The 17,014-nt window shown below is 37.8% G+C and overlaps 1 non-coding gene across 1 annotated transcript; it reads left to right on the forward strand.

The window, feature by feature from the left end:
• The first annotated feature begins 1,446 nt into the window (after nucleotides 1-1,446).
• LOC131234094 (small nucleolar RNA R71) lies at nucleotides 1,447-1,553 on the forward strand. The gene has a single exon (XR_009165507.1). It is a non-coding gene; the product is annotated as a small nucleolar RNA R71 (small nucleolar RNA).
• The last annotated feature ends 15,461 nt before the right edge of the window (nucleotides 1,554-17,014 follow it).

A 17,014-nucleotide genomic window follows, 5' to 3' on the forward strand; every position in this document is an offset into this window, starting at 1 on the left:
GCAAGGAATGGGCGACCAAGAATGATGGGGATTTGAGTGCTCATGTTATTGATGGGTTCGGTGTCCAGGATGATAAAATTCACAGGGTAGTAAAATCTATTAACTTGGACCAACACATCCTCAATTATCCCTCTTGGTACACGAACAGAGCGATCAGCAAGTTGTAGTGTGGTTAGGGTGGATTTTAATTCACCCAAACCTAACTGTTTGTATACCGAGTAGGGAATTAGATTAACGCTCACTCCTAAGTCAAGAAGTGCATGATCAATTCGATGGTTCTCGATTACACATGATATGGTTGGGCTACCAGGATCTTTGAATTTCTATGGCACGTCTTGCTTTAGGATGACACTCACTTTCTCAGTCAAGAAGATCTTCTTTTGAATACTCTGCCGTCGTTTGGTCGTGCATAAGTCTTTTAGGAATTTGGCATATGAAGGTATCTGTTTTACGACATCAAGCAGAGGAATGTTGACTTTCACTTGTTTCAACACCTCTAGGATATCCTGAGAGTTAGAGAGAGGTTTTCGTGCGACCAACCGTTAGGGAAATGGAGCAACTGATTTTTCTAGAAGTTCCGGTTCTAATTTTTGTGGGGCCTCACTAGATCCATTATTGTTGTCCTCTTCTGGTTCTTGAGGCTTTTCGGGCCTAACCGGAAGGGTTTTATCAATGATCTTCCCACTCCTAAGAGTGGTGATGGATTTGGCGTGCCCCATTTGATTTGAAGAGCTAGGATCACTTATCTCGTATTGCGGTTTAGGATTAGGGAGCGGTTGTGCAGGAAGCATCCCCCTTTCTATAACCGTCATACGTGAATCCATCTTTTACATAAAGTCTCGCATTGCATGAGTCAGCTCTTGCATGGAATTTTGAACTGGTTCATCGTGAGGTTTCCCCTGATTTGGATTTTGATTGAAAAAACTTTGAGGTGTAGCAGTTTGTCCATTTCTCCAACTAAAGTTTGGATGATTTTTCCAACCAGGATTATACATATTAGAGGTTGGTCCATTGAAAGGTCTTTGATAATTATTTACAGCATTGGATTGTTCATTCAACACTTCTCGAAAGGCGGGTATTGTAGGGCAATTTTCAGTTGTATGAATGTTGCAATCACAGATGCCGCAAATACGTTCATTAACCTTATCATTCTTTCCTTCCATGGCCTCAACTTTCCTTATGAGCGTAGTCACTTTACACTTGAGATCATCCTCTTCTTTCAAGAGATATAATCCACCTTTCTCCTTTAATTGAGTTAGCCTAGACGTGGTGTTTGACTTTGGGTAATAGTCCCATGATTGTGTTTTTTCAGCAAGACTATCGAGGTAATCCCATACCTCGTCAACATTTTTATTAATGAATTCTCCATTACACATTGTCTCGACCATTTGGCGCATGGAAGATGTCAGTCCATCATAGAAAAAATTTGTAATGCGCCACGTTTCAAAGCCGTGTTGTGGGCATGAACTGACCAAATCCTTGAACCTTTCCCAACATTGGTAAAATGTTTCATCCTCCTTTTGGGTGAAGTTCATGATTGCTTTTCTAAGGGTAATCATTTTATGATGTGGAAAGAATTTCTTTATAAATTCCCTTTGCATATCATTCCATATGCCAATGGATCTAGGATGCAGTGAATGTAACCACGTCTTAGCCTTCTCTTTTAAGGAAAAAGGAAAGAGTCTCAGCCTGACTGTGTCCTCAGACACATTTTGAAAATATAAAGTGGCTCTGATCTCATCAAACTCTTTCAAATGTAGATATGGTTCTTCAGATTCAAGCCCATGGAACTTAGGAAGGAGTTGGATAACCCCTGGCTTGATGTCCATATGTCCTGTATTTTCAGGAAAAATCATGCATGAGGGCGTACTCACCCCCGCTGGTTGTAAATAATCTCGTAAAGTACGTGGCGGGGGTGCTTGATACACCTCATTCTCATCCTGAATGTCCTCCACCCTAGGTTGGGGTAGAAGAGGTTGGTTTTCAGCCATCACTTCAATTAACTCAGGGGATTTCGAGTGGTGTCTAGTCCTGCGATGGATAGTTAACCCCTCAACCAATCCTCCTTCAGTCAAGAGACGTCGAGTGTTGTCACGGGCCCACTTGGGCATGAAACACTCACAGCCCTCAATCAAATTTGAAACCTAATCCTAAGAAAGGAAAAGAAAATCTAGAAAGAAAGAGAGAGTTGGAAAGAAATTACCAAATTGAAGTCCCTAAGTTAAAGACCTGCAAAAGAAAACAAACAAGTCAGTTTCTAAAGAGAAGGTCTAGAATTAGAAAATCCTTAAAAAGAAAGATAGAAGTAAACTAGTTTCTAAAAGAAGAAAGTCCTAAACTAGAAAGTAAATTACTAAAAGAGAACTGAAAAATAGAAAGTAGAGAGAAAGCTTACCGAATTAGAAATTTCTACCTTAAAAGCCTACACAATAGGAAAGTTAGTTTCTAAACAAAAATTCTACAAGTAGAAAATTTCTAAAAATAAATTAGGAAACAAAGTTAGATTCTAAAAGAGTTAAAATTAGAAAGTTACTAAAAATAAAAATAGAAAGTTAATTTCTAAAAAGGAAAATAACTAACCTAGTTTCTAAAAACAAAAGAGGAAAGTTTCTAAAAATAAACTATTTCCTAAAAATAGAAAAATACCAGAATTAGAAATTTTTAAAATTCAAACCCTAATTCTAAAAATAGAAAAAGTAGAGGAATTACAAAGGGATTACCAATTTAGAAGTTTGTGTCAGGATCCTACAAAACAGGAAAACAGGTTAGTTTTTAAAATAGGAAATCTAAACCTAAAGTTAGAAAAAAAATCCTAATCTTAAACTAATCCTAAAGCTAGTAAATTTCAGAAAAATATAACCGTCACTCCCCGGCAACGGCACCAAAAACTTGTTCACTCCCCAAGTATAGGGTTGTGATGTAGTAATAAACTCAGTGAGACCGAGGTCGAATCCCAAGGGACTGATACTTATACGTTACCTGAAACTAGGTAGAAATAGAACTAACCTAAGATGAAATTTAAATCCAATATAAAATGATGAATAATGGTGAGAGATTAATCTAAAACTTAAGAGAAATCAGAGATAAGAAACTAGGGATTCAGAGGATCCACTTGTAGAGATCAGGGAGATCTTATGCCTGCTTCAAAAATCATGAAAATTAAACTGAACTTCCTCTGATATAATTTTAAAGAGATGAAAGGTATATGAATTAGAATGGATTCCATCACCAAACCATGCCCAGGCAACAAGTCAAACAACAGAATTAAACTGATTACCAACCAATCAATCAATGTATGAAGGTTAGGGAGGGTACCGTCATCCAACCATGCCCAGGAGACGATGGTAAACAACAGGGCTTCCTGACATCATAAACATAAAAGAAAAGGGACATGCTCAAAGCTATCGTAGATCCATTGTAATTTCAGTCACAACAGACCATTAAAAACTAAAAACATTCCCAATACTCAAACCATTATCAAATTTAGTTCGTAAATTAAAACAAAATTTAAAATATAAAGTAGAGTCTCCTATCTCACTACAAGCTTCACCTCTTAGCCCTAGCTAAGAGGTTTAGCTAATCATGACCATGATTTAACTCACCTCTCAAAACATAAAATCAGGACAAGGAGAAGAGAAAAAAACTGTTAAACAACTCCACGTCCAGCTCCACGTCCAGCACCCCCCTGGCACACGTCTCCTTTTCTTTCTTTTATAACCTGCGAGGCGGGCCGGGAGAGCCTGTGCAGGACTCTTTATGCAGTAAAGAAACAGTGTCCCAACTCCCTCATGTCCTTGCTTTCTTTTCAAAAGATCCATGTCCCTTGGGATATTTTTCACCGAACTACATGATGGACGGTCTGGATTACCCATCCGATGGTGATCAGAAACATAAAAGGGTCCACAGCGGCCGGATTTACGCACTCGCGCTGGATTCTTGATGGAGTCCATTATCGTTGGTAACGGAAGAATCCATACTGTTCATTGTATTCAGCTCAAAAAATTAGATGGAAACGGATGGTTTTCGAATGGATTTGGTGTGGCCTGCTGAGCTTTTTAGACCGCCGTCCGAATTGCATTTGAACGATGAAAAACCGATCATGCAGCTCTCTTCAAATTCGCTCTCCTAGGTCTACCTTAGCTGGGTCATTGGAGTCTACTGAACGGTCCAGATCATCGATCTAATCATCATTGGTGAGCCACCACCTCCCGAAATTTCTGAAATTCTTGGATGTGCATAACTTTATGACAGAAGCTGCGCTGATGCTTGGTGGGGCCCACTCAGTCTTTCTTTCGAGAAATCCACGCCGTCCATTAGATGCGTCTTGAAAAACCAGTCGAGGATGGCGTAGTTCAACTCAGATTCAGTGTGGACCACAAAGTCTGTCATTACACCATTCAGCTTCTGTTTGAGCCGTTGAAAACCCATCTCTGCTGTCTTCTGGTAGCCTGACACCTAGGCTTCGATGACCAGGCCCGTAAGATTCCAATGGACGGTATAGATCAGGCTATTAATAGCCAGTGGTGACCCATAAAGATCTACCGCAAGCTCTGTTCTAGCTTTCGCGGACAAGGGAGATGAAGAAGGGATTGGTTAACAGCCTGTTGACCGATCTAGCTCATTTGGTACACAGCCAGTGCACACGAACCCCCATGTGGGGTCCATCATGATGTTTATTTAAAATTCATGCCGTCTAATCACTGTGCCACCCCATTTAAGGGGTTGGACCCAACATTGAAGCATATCCAGATATCATGCGGGCCCCACTTTAACGATTTGTGGGCTAATCTGACTATTTAGCCTCTTCCACAAGGATCTGAGGGCTGAAATTCAACGTGTACGGTTAATTTCTGGTTCTTAGGCCATTTATGAAGTTTCGAGCCCAACGAATGGTGGGAACCCTATGATCTAGCATTCTGGACCAATTTCGGGCCACTTGAGCTTTAGTTTCTCAATTTTCTTAGATCTCTGGCGTGTATATCCATCGATCTCGATCGCCTGGAGTCCATTCCTTGCTCTGGTGACTTCGGAGCATTAAATCCATGCTTTTAATACTCTTTTTCAATCAAAGCTCCTTATTATATCCTGCAATAAAAACACGATTAAATTATAATATTAGGCATTATCGTGTACGTAAAATCAGGCAGTAATCAGGGTCTGATATGCAATATTCGACCCTCAACAGTGGACTGGGTGAAAGATACTTCGTTTCAACACTGAGGTCTTGGTATTGATTCCTAAGAGGGGGTGGCTAACAGTGAAGTGTGAACTAACAGTGGGTGTACTAACAAGCTAACAAAAAAAAAGTTGTGCAACCATGCAAATAACTGGTGGTGAGTGAGAATGCAAGGAGCAACTGCACAATCACGCAAAACACTAATAACAAGTGCGAATAAAAATTAGAATGAAATGAATAGTTGGTGGGGGTGTCAAGCTTAAATAGGCGTTGAGACCCGATAGGTGTTGTACGGACCCAGTCGTGCAACACCTATACCTTTTGTTGGTAAGCAGAATTTTGTGCAATAAGGCAAGTGTATGAGAAAAATCAATTGGAGGATTGATCCACCTGTGATTTTCATCTCTAAAGCAATCAAAAGGGATTGAGGAGGCATTTATTAAGACACAAAATTCATTAGTTATGTGAATACACAACAAGGAAGTGTTGTGAGAAAGATCATAAAGATGCATGTGGTGGGCACATTATGCAGAGTGTTAGGTCTGTTGCATGATTGCACAACATGCCGAAGCTGAACATGTGTTGCAGCCATGCAGGTAGTATATTGTGTCCACGTTACTATACCTTAAGTTACACAGAAAGGGGTTTTACATGTGTAGATGCCTATAATATCCATTCGGTACTCTCATTTGGACACTTTAGACATCCAAGAGCACTCATAAGAGAAGATCCACAAAACTCGAATATTAAGAAGATATGTGGAACATACACTCTATGAGTCATGTATCGATCTTAATCGGTTACAGCCTGGGTTAGGAGAACTATCGGAGTAGATGGAACAAAGGAAAGAAGAAAACAAGAGCCAAGGATGATTGCATGACTAGGCAACAGGATAGTGTGGCCAAGTAATCAGGGTGCCCTCGCAACTACATAAAGGGGCTGATGGTGGCCACACAAGTAGGGTTTTGAATCCCCAATTTGAGTTTATTCAATTCGCATGTTAATATGAAGAAAGGGTTTCAAACTCGCACAACTCTTCTATTATTTCAATGAGCATTTAACATTGGTCGGAATGTTGTTGAAATTATTCTTTTCAATTGTTATTTGACATTATACAGTTAATTGTATCTTATTTTAAAATTAAGGGCAATGCAAGGAATCTAACAAGAACTTAGATAAATAAAATATTTGACGTTGAGCATTCTTTCCTCATTTTATTTTTAATAGACCCATAATTTATCACTTGCAATTTATAGATCCACTTGAAAAGGCTTTGATTTTTATTCAGAGGTTGTGCTTTGCACTTAGATCTCAAATATAATCATATGATATTCTGTTTAATGTTGTACAAAGTCTGATGTATTGATTTGTGTCTTATTAACATTGATTATGAATATGCTCGTACTTGGTCACTTTAAATTTAAGTCGTTCATTGATATGTTGTTTATACATATATATATTTAATTAGATTTATTTATTTATTTTTTTCATATTGATGATGTTCAGATCATTTAGGTCTATGCTCTTATTTAAATGGCAGTGGGCTATTTTTTAACAAATAAATAAATCTTAGTCATAGTTGTCACTAAGGCCTATTTTCCACCATAGTTTTTGGTTTTGAAATAAAATAAAAGTTTACACTATTAAGATTTCAAATGGTCCAAAACCAATAAAGCAACTAGTCCAAATTCCATATATTTGACCATCATAACCCAGTTACCTACCTCTTGCCCCTTGGGCTTAGAGGATATTCATTTCGGACAATGGATTGGGTGTGATCTTAGTTCCTAAGGATTGGTGAGTGTGTCTAGTTGTGCGTTTCACTAAGGTGGTAATGACCAAAAACGTAAATAAGTTTCTATGATCAAGGATAGGATATATGCATAATGCATTGGAGTATCATTTTAAATGGCGTTTATATCCAAATAGACTATCTTCAACCCAAAGGAATTTATAGTCTAGTGGGAGCCAAACATGTTAAGGTAGATACTGTTAACATTGCGGGATTAAATTGGTTATCTTGCCACAAAGGTAGTGAGTCATTTGAGCTCATATCATTGGCATTCACATAATCTCATGTTGTGAAAACCACTTGTATCTTGCACTCTCAACTCAAACGAGAGACAACAATGATGCATTAGGTTTCACATCCAATTCAAGTTTACCATTTAGGTCCATCATCATGGATATTCTGATTGACCGCCCCATCAATTAGATAAAGTTTAAATACAAGATGTTTTCTTATATAAGTTTCTTAATCCTTCTTTTATACAAATATACATGTTATCTCCCAAAAGTACTTAAATCCTGGTTCCAGTATATTAGAATGCAATATACTTATAGAAAAACTTTAGGGTCACAAACATGAAAGATAAACTTCCAACGAATCTAGTATAAAAAATTTATATCTGCTTTGAATCAAATTTAATTGATGTACCTAAAAATTCATGGTGGATCAATTCATGTGTCACGACTCATGTTTTCAATTACATGCATGGGTTCATTAAGAGCCGCTAGTCAATAGATGGATAATGTTTTGTTCTAATGGACAATGATACTTAGGCGGAGGATAAGGTTGTAAGGGTTCATAGGTTGAGGCTGAAGTCATGACATTATTAATTTGAACTTAAACAATACTTTTTGCATGTCATTCTTACAATATAGTATGGTTTCCATATCGCGTCATAATACTAGTGAATATACATTCTCATTTGGGATTGAAAAGTTTGTATTGTAAAATATTTCAAATATCATTGCCCTCGATTATTAATAACTTATATCAGTTACACCTCGACAATTTGTACTTCCAATCAAGACTTGTGTATATGAATGAGAATGTAAATGTTGGTACAAAAATGAAACTAATTAAGGTAAAGAATGAATTTTAGGTGCATTGGACTTCATAGACTTTACAATCTGTGTTGATTGTATAAAGGGGAAGCAGATGAGATAAGAAACTTAGGTACTATCAAGAATATTGGTCTTTTAAAGGTGATATATACTGATATATGCGGTCTATTTTCTATGACTTCTTGAAATGGACAACAATATTTTATCACATTTATAAATGACTATTTTTGTTATATGCATGTATACATGATAAATCAGATGCCCTCAATATGTTTAAAACTTAAAGGCTAAGTTTGATGATAAACTTGACAAAAGAATTAAAGTCATCAGATATAATCGTGGTAATGAATATTATGCCAAATATGATGAATCAGGATAACCCAAAGCCATTTGCTAGATTCTTAAAAGAATATGTTATCGCCGCTCAGTATACTATGTTTGCTATGGCAGAACAAAATGGTATAGCTGAGAGGTAAAATAGGACCCTAAAGGACATGGTCAGGTTATAATTACAAATTCTACTCTTCTAAAATCACTATGGAGTGATGATTTAAAAACATCGATTTACATCCTAAATTGTGTTTTAATTAAGGTTGTTAGTAAGCGTCCATATGAAATGTGGATGGGAAGAAAACTAATTACTAATCACCTCCACTATTAGGGTTGCAGTTTTGAAGTAATAATCAACAAACCACAGGAAAGAAAATTAGACCCAAGAATCATTAGTAGTTATTCTATTGACTATTTTAAAAGGTAGAAGGGATTCAGGTTTCATTATCTCTCTCATACCCCAATGATAGTTGAATTTGGGATTGTAAAATTTCTTGAGGATAATGATAGTGATGTCTAACTTAGGAACTTCATCTTTAAGAAGGAAAGGGTGACTAATCTGAAATCAATTATAGGAGACACTCAACATGTTTCTCATTGCACAAATGAGAATTTATTGTAAGATTGATCACAGGCTTCATAAGACTCTCATGATAGAAGAATCACCTCATCAAAAAAAAAGTATCATTAAAGATATTTCTAAAAGAGAGAAAATCAAAAGTACCCAATTATTGTATGTATATCTTCAGGAGCATGAGTTTGACATATATAGGTGTGGAAGATAACAACGACTCTTACACATAAGCCAACTAAAAGTGTTAAACTTCTCTCAATGGATCGATGCCATAAAAGATGAACTAAAGTCTATAAAAGATAATAGTGTTTGAAATTTAGCTAATCTACCTAAAGGGGTAGTACCAAATAGTTATAAATGGATTTATAAAACCAAGTATGATGTGAAAGGGAAGATTGAAAGATATAAAAATCAGTTACTTACTAAGGGGTTCACTCAAAAGAAAGGTGTTATTTTTAAAGAGCCTTTCTTACCAGTTTCTAAGAATGACTCATTCTAAATTATTATGAGACTAATGGCTCAATGCAATCTTAAGTTACAACAGATATGTGTAAAAACCACATTTATTAATGGGGAACTAAATGAGAATTTATATATGCTATAACTGGAAGGTTTCAAGATCCATAGATTCGAACATCTGATAAATAAGATAAAGAAGTCCATTTAGGGTTTAAAGTAAGCATCATATCAGTGGTACTTGAAATTTTATGAGGTGACTTCTTCACATGATTTTAAGTAAAATGTTACTAATCATTATATGTACATAAACATTAATAGGAACAAGTTCATGTTCCTAGTGTTATATGCTGATGATATTTCGCTAACATACAACGATAAAGAAATGATACGTAATGTCAAAGGATTATTTCTTTCATAAAAATTCAAAATAAAGGATCTTAGTGTCGTATCATTTGTTAGAAGTATAGAGATGCATCATGGTAGTATAAGAGATATTATAAGATTATCAAAAAAAATTACGTTGAAATAATTTTTAGCAGATATGGCATACAAAGTTGTGTATCAAGAAAGGCTTCTAGTATCAAAGGCGACAAGCTTAACCTCTTATAGTGACCCAAGAATGATCTCAAAAGAAAGGGAATGTAGGATATCCTATATACTTCTATAGTAGAAAGAATTTTATATGCGCAAGTCTACACTCGATCTGACATATCTTATGCGGTTTGAAATTCTTAAAAGATACATGTCTAATTCAAGAATATATCATTTGAGAGTTGTAAAAAAAGTGAAATGATACTTACAGAGGACGAAAGATTTCATATTCACATGTAAATAGATTAATCGCTTGGAGTCAATTGGGTATATGGACTCAGACTTCACTTGGTGTCTTGATAATAGGAGGTACATATCAGGATATGTTTTCATGCTGGCTGGTTGAGTTATTTCATGAAAAAGTGTAAACAGATACTTATGACTTCATCCACCATGGAAGAAGAATTTGTAACATGTTACGAAACAACGTGTTAGGTGATCTGATTACAGAAATTTATCTTATGTCTTTAGGTTATAAATTCAAATTCAAGGCTTCTGAGAATCTATTGTGATAACATTACAATAGTATTATTCTCCAACAACAACAAAAGTTTGTTCAAATTGAAGCACATAAACTTAAAGTTTCTAGTTGAGAAGGAACAAATTCTTGATCAAATGTCTATATAACATATTAACATGAAGCTGATGATTGCGGACCCACTAACTAAGGTTTTACCTCACAATGCATCCAAGAAGTTAGTGAATGATATATGATTAGTTAGCATTAAAGATGTAGTAATTAGTGGGAGATACAGATACTCCAGTTATGTGTTATTTCAAAATTTTTATTCAATACGATAGACACTTCAGTTTTAAAGCATTTTGGTTTATGTTTCTTACAATTTTTGTGTATAATTAAATAAATAAATAAAATATTATAAAATTTTAAGGCGATATAAGCACTTGAAAATCTGCATGGAAATCCATACTAGACATGAGATTTTCATACTTCGCTTCCTAATTTCTAAAATCTATGTTATCGGGAATGTTATTATGTAATTGTGCATGGTTCTACTATGATAATTGTAATGATGATTGACGTGGTTTCATAATAGTTGTCTTGGTGAACCAAATTAATCATTGTATTACTATAAACAATAATAAATATTTAGTAAGATTTTGAGCTCATTATGTTATACTAGATATACCAATATGTTGCGTATATAAGCCAATGCTATTATTAGACCAAGTGGAAGAATGTCCAAATTTATAGCCCACCTATGGCATTGATTGTCGGTAATAAAATGGACGGCTTAGGTCAATCACATGGACTGCAAGTGGGGCCCCCAATGGTGTCGCATATACCTAATTAATAAGGTCTGCATAGTAAAATACCAGAAACTAAGTATGTTTTAAATTAGGGCAAGGCATAGAGTTGACGGAAACAATAGTGAGTCTGTTAATGGTTAGGACTCGCTGCCGAATCGGTCCTCAAGTCTTCTCGTGGTGTAAAGTTGGTTTTCCATTCACATTGGACGAGGAAGGCAAGGAAAATCGGGCTTGCTTCTTTTTCAGTGAGCTCTATCATTGTCGTTAATGGTTGCAAACTAATGAGAAAGAGGTAAGCTCTGAAACCTTTTATATTTGACCCACAACAAATTCAATTATATTTCCAACATAAATAGAGTGGAGCCCACATAGCTTAACCTTATGGGAAGCTCCTACGAAGTCGATGCATGTATATATTTATTTACACGTGCATGTGTGGATTTATTCATATTGGGGCATTCAATCCCTCATTACTACATTATATAGCTAATTTCATTTATTCTTTAAGATAATCAATCCATTGATCTATAGATTCTTCACTAAGTCTAACATACATTTCTTAGACCACCGTGCAAATTCCACACGAATTTGACAATCTTAACCATATATAATCAGTTGCTTTTAATATGAACAATCAAGATCATCTATACAGAAAATAAAAATAAAAATAATCATGTCGACAATTTTAACTATTTATTGACGGGGACCACCATGGATGCACATAATTCTAAAGTACTTTTGTTAGGCAATCAGAACCAACCCATGGCTTGGAAAATGGATGGTGTTGATGCAATTTTTCAGTAGACCGCCCTTGGTGGACCCTTTTGGACCTGTACACATCAAGAAAAGAGACAAAGGAAACCCTGTCTAGTGCAGGGGACCCTCCGATGCTTAAGTCAGGACTTTGGGTGTCACGTCCCAGACTCGATAATCGAACTCACAAGGAACCTGATAGCTGATTTTAACTGCAACAACTTCCGTAGTACCCCATTCTCGACTCCTGAGGCAGGTTTCGATCCTAGGATCTCACAATAAGGATTTTCATAACCGAATAACCATTTTCAACATGAGCATACCCAAGATCACAGAAAGTAAAATCTCGAAAATAACAAAGGGACACCACAGAATCCACTATAAATTTAAACTTTAGATATAAGGCTAAAAAAATACATCTGATAGCAGAAGAAAGAAAAAAAGATCTGTAACACTGGGTCCTCAGCTCGACTCCTATCCAAGCTCTGCCGCCACGACGCTTGCCTAGAATCTCCTGCAAGTATCAATCGTGCATAAGCTTATAGAAAGCTTAGAGGGTAGTGAAAGTATGTGACAATGGTACACAAAAGAATAATAGGAGATGCAGGAAAACATGATCAGTAACAATATCACTAGCCCTACCGAGGCTTATCATAAATACCATTCAATGAGTATTGGGCATTATACCAAGACAATACATAAGGGGGGGCTGGTACAGCTGATGCAAATGCAATTCAAAGTGACGTCAGTGCTCATATTTAACCCATATGTCAAGTACATTTTTAATCATAATGAAATCACTGGGGTCCAGTACACTGCTGAAAGACTGTCGCTCTACAGACTCGCACAGTTAAACAAGTGTAAGAGACCTCACTAACTACCTGTGGACAGCCAATCACCAACAAGGCCTGATGGTAGCGGACCCATTCACGAGCTAATCGGACTCAGTCTAGCAGTGCCCTCTCTTATAGGTGGGTAAGGGCACACCCCATTCCAACCGACTATACGATAGTGGGAGTTGCGGCCTAACGGTGTAAGGCCCTCGTGTGCTCATATATTCCACCCGTTCACAGCGTTGGAGCAGATCCTTGGTACCATAAAAGTTTTGAGAATTTCACCCATGGGCATCCTATGCACCCGATATGTTCAAGTAACATTTTCAGTGTCCACATATACGGTCATCCATGAATGTCCCTGTGGAGGCAAGGCCCTAATGAAACGAGGGCAGTATCATTATGAAATACGATGTCAATGTATGAGTCACGCATACAGGTCATGCACCAATTTTAAGCACTCGATGTGCACAAGGGGAGAAACTCCATCCCTCTATGACCACCACATAATGCAATCAATTCACACAGATGATGCATATGGATCATAATGATGTAAGTGTACCACTCAACGATGATATCATGGAATATACTCCTCTCCAAGGAGGGACAAGGTCTAGATACATAGACAAGTATTCTAAGGAGGAGCCTTCAAGTGAGGGCCCAATACTTTGGGATAGCCCACGAGCTAAGAGAATCATAATGCCAAAGGAAGAAGCGATTTTAATTAAGGGTCCAAGGTGAGCCTTCAACCACTAATAAGAACCCTATGGGCCTACCTTAGGGCCACCAAGGAGGACATCTAACCTCAACTGGGTCCCAAAAGGTAGCCCATTACCTGTACGCATATAAAGTAAGGCCCAAGGCCTAAGCAATCCATGGCCTAGTGGGATAAGTACATAACCCAATTTAATAGGCAACATAGTAAGTTTCTAAGCAAGGGTCGAGCCCAAACATAAAGATCACAAACCCATACATTGTGGTGGGCCTAATGGGTAGCTCGGTATTCCAACCATACAGGCAAATTCTTATTTTTGAAATAAGTGAGTTGGGCCTCACTTCTTGGCCCAAGTATGGGGTTAATTTAGTGGGCAGCCAAAGGCCCAACTACTTGAGTATTTTGGCCCATAAAACCCATCATAATAGCCTGATAAATATAGGCCCAAAGTTCCAATGGGCCTATCTAAAAGTTCCAGCCCATCAAAGCCTAGAGAATCCAACAATTAGCCATGTTCATGAACCCAATAAAATTCCAACTGTGGCAGGTCTCAAAAGTGCATTTATTAAGCCAAAATCTTTAAGGGACTAAAGGCATAAATGAGGGCCCAATATCTCAGGAAAATTCATGCATAGGGTGTACACATAGCACCCCCAATCTACTGGAATATACAATTCAAAGCCAGCTAACAATGTATAGTGAAAACTGGGTCTTGTTGGAATTTCAGCCCACCCAACTTCTTGGGCCTTCTGGGATACAGTAAATGGGCTTACTGAATGAAATAAATATCCTAGGGTGGCCTATACATGATGCAAAGGGTCTTACCCAAAAAATAATTATACAAAAATCACAAGATGAGGATACACAACACGTCAAGGTGGGCCCAAAAGGAGGATTGACGGCCAACCATGGTTGGACGTCCCAGCCTGGGCGTCCCAACCTGGTGGGCTGGTCTAGCCAGCGTCACGAATTGCACAGGGTTCACTGATACCGAAACTTGGTAGGTGGGTACTATCATGGGTAGGCTACCTCTCTATAAATGTTCAGAATTTTTGAAATAGAAGAAGCATTTTAATTAATTTAAAGAAAACAAACTGTCTAGAAAAATCTGTTTGACCTGGTTGCCCCAGCCTGGTGGACCGGTCTAGCCCTTGCCACAGTGTTCACAGGGATTCGTTGGCCCCAAAAATTGGTAGGTGGGTCCTACCATGGGTGGGCCACTTCTCTGTAAATTTTCAAAATTTTTGGATTCGCAAAAGTATTTTAATTAATTTAAGGAAGCCAAACTATCCAGCAAATCTGATAAGTGCAGAATTTTGATAGACCCTGATCTGAGCCTCCAATGGGGTAGATCAATGGCCTCAAAAAATTGAAAAAAAAATAGGTTTTAGGTCCCCTCATATATGTACTAAAAGGTGAGGTTCATGGATGTGGCCCACCAGTGGAAAAATTATTTTATGATTAAGGATTTCCACTATGATAAGTTGCTGGAAACAGTCCAGAAATTTCAGGTTAACCACCTCACTTGAGCCACACATTTGGGGCCTCAATCGGGGTTGGATACGGCTAAAATTTAGGGGACATCTAGGTGCGGTCCCCACCTTTAGGAGGCATATATCAAATGGGACCAAACACCCCACAAATCATCTCAAAAACTGAGCTCAAGACAGTTTAAAAATCTATCCAGATAGTTTCTTGACAGCAAAATACTGAAATAAAATAATTATAATCACTATAAAAAGAGGAAATCAATCCATGTAAATTATGGTATGGACCACCCCAGTAAGCCCCACAAACATCCAGACCATTCCCATCAATAAATACCATTTACATGTATCCTTTTTGGGTACATTTAGGGCCCCAACGTCCAAGGGTGGACTATCAAGGACGTCCTCCCTCTTTGGATGGTCTGGATGGTTTCAAGCTGCAAGGTGGGCCACACACATCTTGATTAAAGAGATATAAACAAGGAAAATAAAAGAATCCAGCCACAAGGGAAGGAGCTCCGCCACATTGAGGCCCTTTCCTTTATTACACAATCACAATCATCCACTCTATCATGATTTACATGATTCTACATGAACATAACTCTTCCTACTCAATATCTATGGTGGAGATGCCATCTCCACAAAGGATCAAGGGTCTAGATGACCCAAGGATCCTTGATCAAAGTAAAAAACCCATGTAGCGGTCCATGGAGAATGGCACCTTGCATGGATTATGCATGCACAAAAGATGGGCTATAAGCCATATCCATGAAGACATGGGGGCCACCACCATCATTTGATGGGCCCCACAAGCTTCAAAATGAAAAAATGAGAAGAACATCTATGGAATCAAAGAAATAAAAAATTTCTATCTAAGGAACACCCACCTTGAATTCTTCACAAAAATCTATATCTTCTAGCTCCTATAGCTCCAAGAAAGACAAATCAATGGATGAGATAAAGTGATAAGGGCTAGATGGGAGGGGATTAGAGGGAGAAGGGGTTGAAATAATGGAGGGAGGTGGGATGGTTTGGAGTTGCTAGGAAAGAAGAGAAGAGAGAAAGAAATGAGAGGGAAAGAGAGGGAAAAAGTCTTTTAAGGGAAGTAATCATTACCTCTCTTACCTAGGATAGAGAAAGTGATGATTGTAGTAGGGAGATACAAACAAGGTTGTAGGGTAGTAACCTTTTAGAAATTTTAGCTTAAGGTGAATCATGTGCATAGAAAAATGTGTAAACCATGTTGGGGTCCACCAATCATGAATTAATGACCCATATCGATCGATACTCATAACTTAAGATGTACACATCGGATTAACGCACGAGACGTAGTGTTGGAACCGTGGTGCTGATACAAACAAGATGGCGTGGGTCTCAGCCCGATCTGAGTCGAGTTAACGTGACTGAACTTAAGGAAGACCGTAAATGCTAACCGAAAGTCGCAGGTCGCCGGAATTCGACCGGTTGGATTGCAGGACTAAGATGAACAAAATGCATACTCACATGCATACGTGCACACATATGAACTCGGGTCGGGTCTTACAATTCCCCCAATAAAAATTTTTATCCTCAAAATTGACCAATCCAACACAAAATAAAAGGCAAAACACCACCATCATATATATCTCAATCGTCAATCATAAGAGAAGGCAATACAAGCAATGCAAGCAATCAATCAACGAACAAATGAGAATAATACTCTTTAATCTCGGCCTCACGTTCCAAAGATGCCTTGGCCTCTGAATGATGACCTCATTGTACCTTCACTAAGGGAATGACCATGGTCCTGAGGACTTGCTCCTTTCGATCTAGAATACGAATCGGCTGCTCTATGTAGGAAGCATCCTCACAGACCTAAAGTGGTTGCCAATCAATCACAGGGATAGTGTCCGACCCACACTTCCGCAACATAGAAACATGGATCATGTTGTGGAGCACGAACAACTTAGGAGCTAAGGCAAGCTTATAGGCCACAAC

This window comes from Magnolia sinica, chromosome 18, assembly GCF_029962835.1.
Source record: "Magnolia sinica isolate HGM2019 chromosome 18, MsV1, whole genome shotgun sequence".
Taxonomy (NCBI): Eukaryota; Viridiplantae; Streptophyta; class Magnoliopsida; order Magnoliales; family Magnoliaceae; genus Magnolia; species Magnolia sinica.